This window comes from Chiloscyllium punctatum, chromosome 18 (assembly GCF_047496795.1).
Source record: "Chiloscyllium punctatum isolate Juve2018m chromosome 18, sChiPun1.3, whole genome shotgun sequence".
NCBI lineage: Eukaryota > Metazoa > Chordata > Chondrichthyes > Orectolobiformes > Hemiscylliidae > Chiloscyllium > Chiloscyllium punctatum.
Window position 1 is genome coordinate 53,820,459 of NC_092756.1, and position 11,512 is coordinate 53,831,970.

At 43.3% G+C, this 11,512-nt stretch overlaps 1 non-coding gene across 1 annotated transcript; it reads right to left on the reverse strand.

Annotated features, from left to right (window-relative positions):
• Positions 1 to 9,625: 9,625 nt before the first annotated feature.
• trnas-gcu (transfer RNA serine (anticodon GCU)) lies at positions 9,626 to 9,707 on the reverse strand. The gene has a single exon. It is a non-coding gene; the product is annotated as a tRNA-Ser (tRNA).
• Between the last annotated feature and the right edge of the window lie 1,805 nt (positions 9,708 to 11,512).

Here is an 11,512-nt window from a genome sequence, read left to right on the forward strand (position 1 = left end):
ATTTCTGTTCTGAATTTACCCCCTCGAATTTTAAGGCTGTGTCCACGGGTCCTAGTCTCTTCGCCTAAGGGAAACACTTTCAAGCGTCCACCCTTTCCAACCCTGCATTATCTTGTACGTCTCTATTAAGTCTCCCCTTAATCTTCTAAACTCCAAGAAATACAATCCCAGGATCCTCAGCCATTCCTCATTTTAGACCAACCATTCCAGGGATCATCCGTGTGAATCTCCGCTGGACACGTTCCAGTGCCATTATGTCCTTCCTGAGGTGTGGGGACCAAAACTGGACACAGTACTCCAAATGAGGCCTAACCAGAGCTTTATAAAGTCTCAGTAGCACAACGGTGCTTTTATATTCCAACCCTCTTGAGATAAGTGACAACATTGCATTCGCTTTCTTAATCACGGACTCAACCTGCATGTTGACCTTTAGTGAAATCTCGACTTGCGCTCCCGGATCCCTTTGTACTTTGGCTTTACGAATTTTCTCACCGTTTAGAAAGTAATCTATGTTTTTATTCTTTTTGCCAAAGTGCAAGACCTCGCATTTGTTCACGTGGAATTCCATCAGCCATTTCCTGGACCACTCTCCCAAACTGCCTAGATCATTCTGTAGCCTCCCCACTTCTCCTCAGTAAAACCTGCCTGTCCACCTAACTTCGATTCGTTGTAAACTTCGCTAGAACGCCCCCAGTCCCTTCATCCAGATCATTAATATATAATGCGAACAGCTGTGGCCCCAACACTGAACCCTGCGGGACACCGCTCATCACCAGCTGCCATTCCAAAAAAGAACCTTTTTGCCCAACTGTCTGCCTTCTGTCAGACAGCCAATCCTCAATCTATCCCAGTAGCTCACCTCAACACCATGAGTCCTCACCTTGCTCAGCAGGTTCCCGTTTGGCACCTTATCAAAGGCCTTTTGGAAGTCTAGATAGACGACATCCACTGGTTTTCCCGGATCTAACCCAATTGTCACCTCTTCAAAGAATTCCAACAGGTTTGTCAGGCATGACGTCCCCTTACTAAACCAATGTTGACTTATTCTAATCAGACTCTGCTCTAAGAATTTAGAAACCTCATCCTTAATGATGTATTCTAGAATTTTACCAACAACCAAGGTTAGGCTAATTGGCCTATAATTTTCCATCTTTTGTCTTGATCCTTTCTTGAACAAGGGGGTGACAACAGCGATCTTCCAATCATCCGGGACTTTCCCTGACTCCAGTGACTCTTGAAAGGTCTCAACCAATGCCTCCGCTATTTCCTCAGCCACCACTCTCAGAACTCTCGGATGTATCCCATTGGGGCCAGAAGATTTATCAATTTTAAGACTTTTTAGCTTTTCTAGCACTCTCTGTTTTGTAATGGCAACCATACTCAACTCAGCCCCCTGACTCCCTTGAATTGTTGGGATATTACTCATGTCTTTCACTGTGAAAACTGACGCAAAGTATTTGTTATGTTCTCCTGCTATTTCCTTTTCTCCCATCACTAGGCTTCCAGCATCAGTTTGAAGTGACCCAATGTCTACTTGTGCCTGTCGTTTGTTTCTTATGTATTGAAAGAAACTTTTACTATCATTTCTAATATTACTGGCTAGCCTACCTTCATATTTGATCCTCTCCTTCCTTATTTCTCTCTTTGTTATCCTGTTTGTTTTTGTAGCCTTCCCAATCTTTTGATTTCCCAGTGCTCTTGGCCTCTTTATAGGATCTCCTTTTCTTTAGTACATTTCCTGACTTCCTTTGTCAGCCATGGCTGTCTAATCCCTCCCCGGATAATCTTTCTTTTCTTGGGGATGAACGTCTGTAGAGTGTCCTCAATTATACCCACAAACGCCTGTCATTTTTGCTCTACTGTCTTCCCCGCTAGCCTCTGCTTCCAGTCTATTTTTGTCAGTTCCTCTCTCATGCCCTCATAATTGCCTTTATTTAACTGTAACACCATTACATCCCATTTTGCCTTCTCTCTTTCAAACTCCAGACTGAACTTTACCATATTATGATCGCTGCTTCCTAAGGGTTCCCTTACTTTAAGATCTGTTGTAAAGTCTGGTTCATTGCAAAGCACTAGGTCCAGAATAGCCTGTTCCCTTGTGGGCTCCATGACAAGTGTTCCAAAAAGCCATCCTGTAAGCATTCCATGAATTCCCTTTTTTTTGGATCCACTGGCAACATTATTTACTCAGTCCACCTGCATATTGAAGTCTTCCATGATCACCGTGACCTTGCCTTTCTGACATGCCTTCTCTATTTCCCTGTACATCTTGCGTCCCTGGTCCTGACCACTGTTCGGAGGTCTGTACACAACTCCAATTCTGTCTTTTTGCCTTTGTGTTCCTCAATTCCACCCACACAGACTCCACATCATCTGACGCTATGTCATTCAGTGCCATAGATTTAATTTTGTTCTTAATTAACAAGGAAACCCCACCCCCTCTGCCGACCTCCCTCTCTTTTCGATAAGTTGAAAATCCTTGGAGGTTTAACTGCCAGTCCTGACCCCCCTGTAACCAAGTCTCTCTGATGGCTACCACATCATAATCATTCACTAGTTCATCTGCTTTGTTATGAATGCTACGAGCATTCAGGTAAAGTGCCTTAATGCTAACTTTCTTATCATTAGAGATATTGGAAGTCATATGATGTCCTAATTTATCCTTGCTTTTTTCTGCATTCCCAGTCTGCCTCAATTTTAAATCCACCTGGACACATGCTATCCTGCTGCTGATCTTTGCATTTAACGCCATACTCCCTGTTGCTTTCATTTTCACTTCCTCCCAACTCAGAAGTTTAAAGTCCTACTGACCACACTATTTATCCTCTTCGCTCGAACATTGATACCTGATCGGTTCAGGTGGAGACCGTCCCAACGGTACAGAACCCCCCCCTGTTCCAAAACTGATCCCAATGCCCCATGAAGTGGAATCCCTATTTCCCACACCAATCCCTTAGCCACGTGTTAACTTGCCTAATTTTCTTGTCCCAATGCCAATTGGCACGTGGCTCGGGCAATAATCCGGAGATTATGAACCTTGAGGACTTGTGCTTCAATTTCCTGCCCAGTGCTTCGTAATCCCCAAACAGTTCCTCCACCCTAGTCTTGACTATGTTGTTAGTACCAACGTGGACCACAACAACTGGATCCTCCCCCTCCCGCTCGTGAGCCTGATCACGAGCTGAATGTGAATTACTTAATCTCTCAGGTGTGACTGCCTCCTGAAACAAAGCGTCCAGGTAACTCTCCCCCTTCCGGATGTGCCACAGTGTTGGAAACTCAGATTCCAGATCAGCAACTCTGATCCGGAGTTCTTCCAGCAACCAACACTTGCTGCAGATGTGGTCACTGCCATTCACAATGGGATCAGCCAGCTCCCACATCATACAGCTACAGCACATCACCTGCCCAGACATCTCTGCTTAGTTAATTAATTACTTATTTACTTTGTACAAGTTTGAGATAGAATAATTTCTGATATTTCACTGCTATAGTCTTTCCCTAATAAAGAATTAATATATATATACAAACAAAGTAAATTTTTAACCAGTCACTAGTAAAGAAATAGAAAATCCTTACCTTAAAAAAGAACAGTGTAGTTAAGGAGGTTAGAAAGGACGGTGGGTGGGGGATATACCGGTGTAGAATCTCAGGTTTAGCCGCCTTCCTGATTTATATACTCACTGCTTTCCTTTCCGGCTGCCCCTCTGGTAGCAGTCACTTCCTCTGCTGCTCCCGCTCCTTCTGTGAAGGTAAGTAATTTTAAAACAAACTGTCTTACCTTAGCTGTAGTCTTCCGGGTTCGTTTTTACTCATCCGCTGCTTCCACTCAAATGGGCAAGGAACACTGGGACGGGAGGGGCTGAATACTTCCTTTCTTTGCTGTAACCAGACATTGGCGTTGAACTCTGAAATGGGACAACATCAGACAAGTTGGTGAAATCTTACTTTCTGCTTGTTTTCTCCCGAGGCCTGTGTCACACTTGGGGAAATGTGTCTGCGTGCTTCAGTCTATGGGTAAAAATGTGGTTCAGTTCCCATCTCAAATTGTAATCCCATTTATCGTTTTTTACGAGATTAAAACGTTACAGAGAAATTAGCATTCAGGTGAAACGCCAGAGTTTACAAGGTTACAGACCAAGTGCTGGGAAATGAGATGAAGGGACCCATTTCTGTGCTGTAAACACTCGATAATTCAATCATTTTTGAGGGTAAACATATCTGCAGTGATATAATTCCAAAAACGGTGTTATGAAGAAACGGTGCAAATGCTTCTGCCCTCATCCCTGGTGATCTAGTGGTTAGTATTCAGCGCTTTAACTGAGTGGCCTGGGTTTCATTACCGTTCAGGAAATCAGGACTTCTTGATCCTGATGCAGAGAGCGCAGCTCTACCAGGAATCTGTTTCATGCCTTTGATCAGTCAATACCCCAGCTCTTCAAAGAAGGGAAAAGTGCCTTCCCTCTCACTGCACAGTCGGACAGTTAATCCTTCATTCTCCTCTGATTCCACTTCCCAAAGAGTTTCAAAAAATATTGTCAAAACTCAGTCTCAGCTATTTCTTTTCTGTGCTTTTCATCCACAGAAGCTGCAGCGATTGAGTGCGTTGGTTTCTGAAAACGAAACTTACCTATGAGCAATGTGTGGGGCTATTCCAGGATTGCCTTCTCTGACAACGGTGGGACATGACTGATGTTGTCTATGATATGGAAGTGCAAGTGTTTGAGTTGAGTAGACAAAGTTAAAAATTACACAATATCAGCGCAGAGCCCAGCAGGTTTATTTGGAAGCAATAGCTTTTGGAGAGTCGCTCCTTCATCAGGTGCGTGTTTTTCTGCAGAAACTTGGTGTGTGTGTCAATATGCGCGATCTTTTGGAAGTTCATCTGGACTTTAACCGACCGTTCGTGGTGTCGACGGTACCCATGACTTGGAGGTGTTGGTGTTGGACTGGGGTGGATACATTTAATAATCACACAAAGCCATTTTAGATTCCAAGAGGTGACAAACACCTGATGAAGAAACAGTGCATGGAACACTGGTGCTTCCAAATATGTCTGTTCAATACAATCTGGTGCTGTGCGATTTTTACTCTGATAGGTCTTGGCAATGATTAACTGATCGAAGACAGTGAAAGAATTTTCGTTCGTGGACATGAAAATTTCAAATATTACCCACCTCACCATAACAAAAATGAGTAGGTTGGATGTGTGATGAATCGCCATAATGCACTTGCGCAAAGTAAAAGTTGAACTTACAACCGCCTGATGCGTAGCCAGTTATACGAATGGTTGTGCCACTGGCCAGATTCACAGCTTAGGTTTTAGACGCTGCAGAGCTGTGGTGTTAACAAGGACATGAACAATAGCAGTAACAGTCACAAGGCAAACAAAGAACAAAGATAATCACCATCATTGATTCACTTCAAATTGTCCTCAAAAAAACGACCATTCACAATCTGATTAGCCAATCAATGAGGTCACTGCTGATCTTGGAAATTGCAGCTGACTTTGCTACGTTTTCACCAAAAGTTAAAGTAAACTCCAGCCTAATCATAACATCGCATATTCCCATTAATTTTCAGCTTTAGATTACGTTAGTGACCTGTCTGTATTTGCTGGAAATGAGTGAAAACGTCCTTCCGGTGATGTAATCCAGTGCAGAGACGGCAAGAAAAGAAAAGACAAAGACATGAAACATCACTCCCATTTCTCTCTGTACCAATGCGTTTTCCTGAGTTCAATATTTGCAGGACTTGTCTTTACTATCTAAAGAATTAATTATTTTCCCGGGAAAGATTCTTCATAAATCAATTAACATCTGAGGTGTTGAAACATATTTTACTTCAGATTAAAATAGTTGAATATCCTTTCCCCCAGCCTAATATCCCAATCCACCCTCCTCTTCCATGTAAATGCAAGCTGATCCAGGTGATGTTGGAGCTCCCAACCTGACGTTCCAATGCTCCTTGCTGCTCCATGTCAATAGAAGCGGCTCTACTTGAAGTTGGAGCGCCCAGTCTGATGTCCCAATGCTCCCTGCTCCATGTCAGTAGAAATGGTGAAGTTCAGGTTAGACCTACCACTCTGATGTCCCAATGCGCCCAGCTGCTAAATGTCATTAAACGCTGATCCTTGTGAGGTTGGAGCTCCCAGTCTGATGTCCCAATGTTCCCTCCTCCATGTCTATAGAAGTGGTCCAGTTGAGGTTGGATCTATCACTCTGATGTCCCAATGCTCCCTGCTGTTACATGTCCTTAAAAGCTGCTCCAGGTGAGAGTGGAGCTCCCAGAATGATCTCCCAAAGCTCCCTGCTCCAGGCCAACTGAAGCTTCTCCAAATGAGGTTAGATCTTGCATTCGGATGTGCCAATGCTCCCTGCTGCTCCATGTCAATGGAAGCTGCTCCAGGTGTGGTTGGAACTCCCAGACTGATGCCACAATGCTCCCTGGTCCACGTCAAAAGACGCTGCTCCAGATGAAGTGGGAGCTCCCATCCCTGGCAGCTCACATACGTCTACACCATCATAGAAATACTGCCCACTGAACATTTCCACCACTGGAGCCATTGGTAGAATATCCACATCATGAGCAGCTAATATTATTTTTAGTCACCACCGAATCATTATTTCCAAAAGTCATTCTTTCTTCAACCTTATTTAGCATGTGCATACTGCAGTCAAGCCGAAGTAAGATAATGGTGCTAATTGATCTATGCTTAAAAAACATTACATCCTATTTTTAATGTGGAGTAACTGCGAGTTAGCAAGGACAATGTTTATATTGAAATCACACTTTTATTCCAGGTGAGAGAATGTGGTTTGCATTATTTAAAATGAACTTGTTCACTGTGTAAAATGATTAAATAAATCTCGATTTCAAAACAAAATTGGTAACGTTGTCATCCATCTTGAAATGTGATGTCTGCTTCTTTCAACCAGACGGGTATTATAACGAAAAGTCTATACATGATATGCGTATAAAGACACTTTAAATCGCAAGGAATGTGAAGGTTTGTAGCTCAGGTTGAGGTTTAGGGTGTAGGTTTGCTCGCTGAGCTGTAGGTTTGATATCCAGACGTTTCATTACTTGGCTAGGTAACATAATCAGTGGCGATCTCCAAGTGAAGCGAAGCTGTTGTCTCTTGATTTCTATTTATACCTTTCTCCTGGATGGGGTTCCTGGGGGTTGTGGTGATGTCATTTCCGGTTTGTTTTCTGCGGGGTTGATAGATGGCTTTTAGATCTATGTGTTTGTTTATGGTATTGTTGTTGGAGTGCCAGGCCTCTGGGAATTCTCTAGCATGTCTTTGTTTAGACTGTCCCAGGATCAATGTGTTGGCCAAGTCGAACCGGACTACCAAAAATCCATAAACCAGGAGCCCCCTCAGACCCATAGTCTCATTACCAGGCACACCAACTTACAGACTGGAAAAAGAACTACACGCAAGACTGAAATACCTCATAGAAGAGTCACAGCACTCCATCCACTCCACCCAGGAATTCCTAAAAATCATCAAAAACACCATAGTAGAGGAAGGGGAAGAAATGGTCTCATTCGACATAATAGCACTGTTCACCTTCATCAACATCGACCTGGCAAAGGAAACACACTTTTAGAAGAGACCATCACACACACCAACCACCATCAATCACATTACCAACGAAAACATCATGAAGCTTGTGGACCTGTGCCTCACCACCCACTTCACTTTCAACAACATAGTCTACAAACAAACCCCCAACGGCCCATCCATGGGATCTCCGCGATCAGGATTCATAGCAGAAGCGGTAATGCAAAGACTAGAACAAACAGCCCTAGCAACAATCAAACCAAAATCTGGGTCCGCTACGCAGATGACACCTTTGTCATCACAAAACGAAACAAGATAGTAACGACATTTAACATCATCAACCACACTCTCACAGGCATAAAGTTCAACAAGGAGGAAGAAACCGACAACAAACTCGCATTCCTGAATGACACCTTAGAAAGAAAGGACAACGGAGAACTACAAACCTGTGCATACAGAAAACCGACAAACACTGACCAAATACTTAACTACACCATTAACCATCCCATCACACACAAACGAAGCTGCGTCAGAACAGTATTCCAACGAGCCACCACACACTACAGCACAGACGAACTTCGGAAAACAGAGGAAAACCACCTTTACAATGTATTCGAGAAGAACAGATACTCAAAAAATACAGTCCACACATTCCTCAAGAACAAACCACGACAAGCAGACCAAACACAGCCAGAAACCATAACCACCTTACCATACATCAAAGAAGTTTCAGACATGACAGCCAGACTACTAAGACCCCTCGGAATCCGAGTAGCACACAAACCCACCAACACTCTCAAACAAAAACTAACAAACTTAAAAGAACCAGAACAATCCACCGACAAAACCAACGTCATCTACAAAATTCCATGCAAGGACTGTCACAACTACTACGTAAGACAACAGGAAGAACGTTAGCCACCAGGATATACGAACACCAGCTCGCCAAAAAAAGACACGACCTTCTCTCCCTCGTAGCCCGACACACGGATTAAAAATACCACCATTTCGACTGGGACAACACATCTATCCTGGGACAGGCTAATCAAAGACACGCCCGAGAATTCATAGAGGCCTGGCACTCCACCAACAACGCCCTAAACAAACAGATAGATCTCGATGCCATCTATCAACCCCTTAGAAAACAAAAGGGAAATGACATCACCACAAACCCCAGGAACCCCATCGATGAGAAAGATATAAATAGAAAGCAGGAGACAACAGATTCGCTTCACTTGGAGGTCGCCACTGATGATGATGTTACCTAGCCAAGTAATGAAACGTCTGGATATCAAATCTACAGCTGAGCAAGCAAACCTACACCCTACATTTTAAATTATTATTCATGTTTATGTTGCATGAATCTGCGGTTATTGATCCACAGTTTAGTTTCACTCCCCAATGGTAACATGCTGATTTCTCCAGTTGTTCATAGTTCAATGTGATGTATCCAGTGTGTGCATAACGAGAGGGAGCTTGCTTCCCACATCTTGTTTTTATCTGTGCCTATGTCCAGCATTCATCAATGGCGAGAGCAAGGGGCGAGGGGGAGACCAATGTGTAAGTCTTTCCGTGCCCATGCACGGCACCCACATTGGCAATTCTCCACTGTGCATTTACAGCCAGTTCTCAGTGCCCCTACACCCACGCCCTGCCCCTTTGAAATATCGCCATCATTTTGTGCTGTCTCGCTGTGCTCTTCTCACCAGGATGAATTACTTCTACTCAACCTCCGTCAGATTTCATCTGACGAAACGTTCATTAAGAATTCCTTTGCATAAACATGCACTTCGCAGGTCTCGTTATTTGATTTTCCTGGATGTCTTTCATACGAAAAAAACGTTCACAGCAACTTGATTTGCAAAAGGAAACCGCACTCCCTTTCATTATCCCAATGCAATCTACATTTCAATACAGTTTAGTCAACAGGCTCAGACCATTCTTTGAAATTTTGTAATAGCGTAAATGCATATAAACTGACCATGAGCGTTCCAGTTCCAATATGACAGCGGTGATCATCTGGAAACAGCACCACGAAAATGCCATTGATGACAGCGACGAGAGTGGGATTCGAACCCACGCGTGCAGAGCACAATAGATTAGCAGTCCATCGCCTTAACCTCTCGGCCACCTCGTCACAGACCCTGCAGCGGCTATGACCTTATGAATAATTGAATTGGGTAAATTATGCAGAGCAGCAGATATTTCTCCCTGGTGTTGGTAAAATGATAAATAACACAGTACGGTTCCAAGACTATGGTCTGACCCCTGGGTTGTGGGGCAAGTGCACTCCCACTGTCACACTATGCACACAGTGATCTGAACAAAAATGAGGAAATGAATATGTAACAAGGTCTGTTGAATTCTGTGAAGATTTGAAGTCAACGGAATGAAGAACCCGAGACAGCAGGAGGTGTTCTTTCAATAAAGAGTTGGATAGAGCTCTTAAGGATAGTGGAATCAAGGGTTATGGGGATAAGGCAGGAACAGGATACAGATTGAGGATGTTCAGCCATGATCATAATGAATGGTGGTGCTGGCTCGAAGGGCAGAATAGCCTACTCCTGCACCTGTTATCTATTGTCTATTAAATTGCCTGTGAGGAATTGCTTTCCAGACTGGAGGAGAGTGCATAGTGCTCAATGTCATTATTCGGAACACCTAACTTCCGCTCAGATGTTTTTGACACGCACTTGTGTACAGAACAGACAATTTGAAAATCCAAAATAAGGCTAAACTGACAATTGAATTCAACAATGCAAAAACCTTGATCTGTATCATTTTCCTGGGCCGTGCGACACCAAGTCACTGGATGATCACAGCAACACAGTGAGCAAGTGTCAGAAGGAATATGAGTGCAGTGCCAGTGCGCATGCTGGGAGCAGCAGGTGACACACCGGGAAGTGGATTTCCCACAACAGGAATACTTCCCAAACAGCGGACTGCGGTGGAAGGATTCAGAGGGGGTTTATATTTTGGAATTTGATGCCAGAGACACAATGGAGATCAGTCATTGAGCCTATTCAAGATGAAGATTTTAAGATTTCTACAGATGCAAAACAAAATAAAAAGCTCATGGGTGAATGAAGGCAAAAGATGAAATTGTACATTTCATCAATCTACCCATCTTTACAATAAGTACCTCACCACTTTCCTCACTCGGGGACAGAACCACTGGTGAAGATGATCATATAATCCCCGTTACTAGCCATGGAATCAGAGAAACTCGGTTTCCCAAACGTTCAGGTAAAACAAGGAATGTGGAGGTAAGCATTAATGTGTTGCTCCTGTGCTGAAGGTGACCAGTGCACGGTATCTCTGTTCCAGTACAGTGGGCTGTGCAGTGCCGAAGGTTTAATATTGAGCCTCACATGGAGCAGTTTCAATTTGTCGTCGTGTTGAGGGATACGGACAGAAGGTGATATTGAGCAAAGCCAAGTTTATGGGAAAATACTCGTGTTTTTGGATTGAGAAACAACCTTTTTTGGATAATGACTCCTTGATCAACAAACAAACTGCAAGTATCGAAAACGTGAAGAGACATGTGTGGAGAGAGAGCCGAAGGTGTTTTTTCAGCGGATGGATAACGTTTCCCATGTGCACTGCGTTAAATTCCGGGAAAATAGATATTGAACTGGTTTCATATGACAGAGTTTGTTGCAAATTCACAAAGGTTATTGCAATAATAAAAAAAAAATCACATAGGACAGTTTGAATATTGTATTGAACTGAATTTTGGTCAGAGCATATTTTATCTGAAATGGTGTGCTGCAGAGAAGTACAGAGGGTTAACAATACAAAAGGACAGAGTCTTCTTGGTGGATTTCTTGGGTGGAGTTAAGAATGTACGAAATATACATATCATCATGTGAATGTGGTCAAATCTTTAAAGTAGGTGTTGCCTCTCCAAGTGACGATTCAATTCCTACTCATTGGGATATC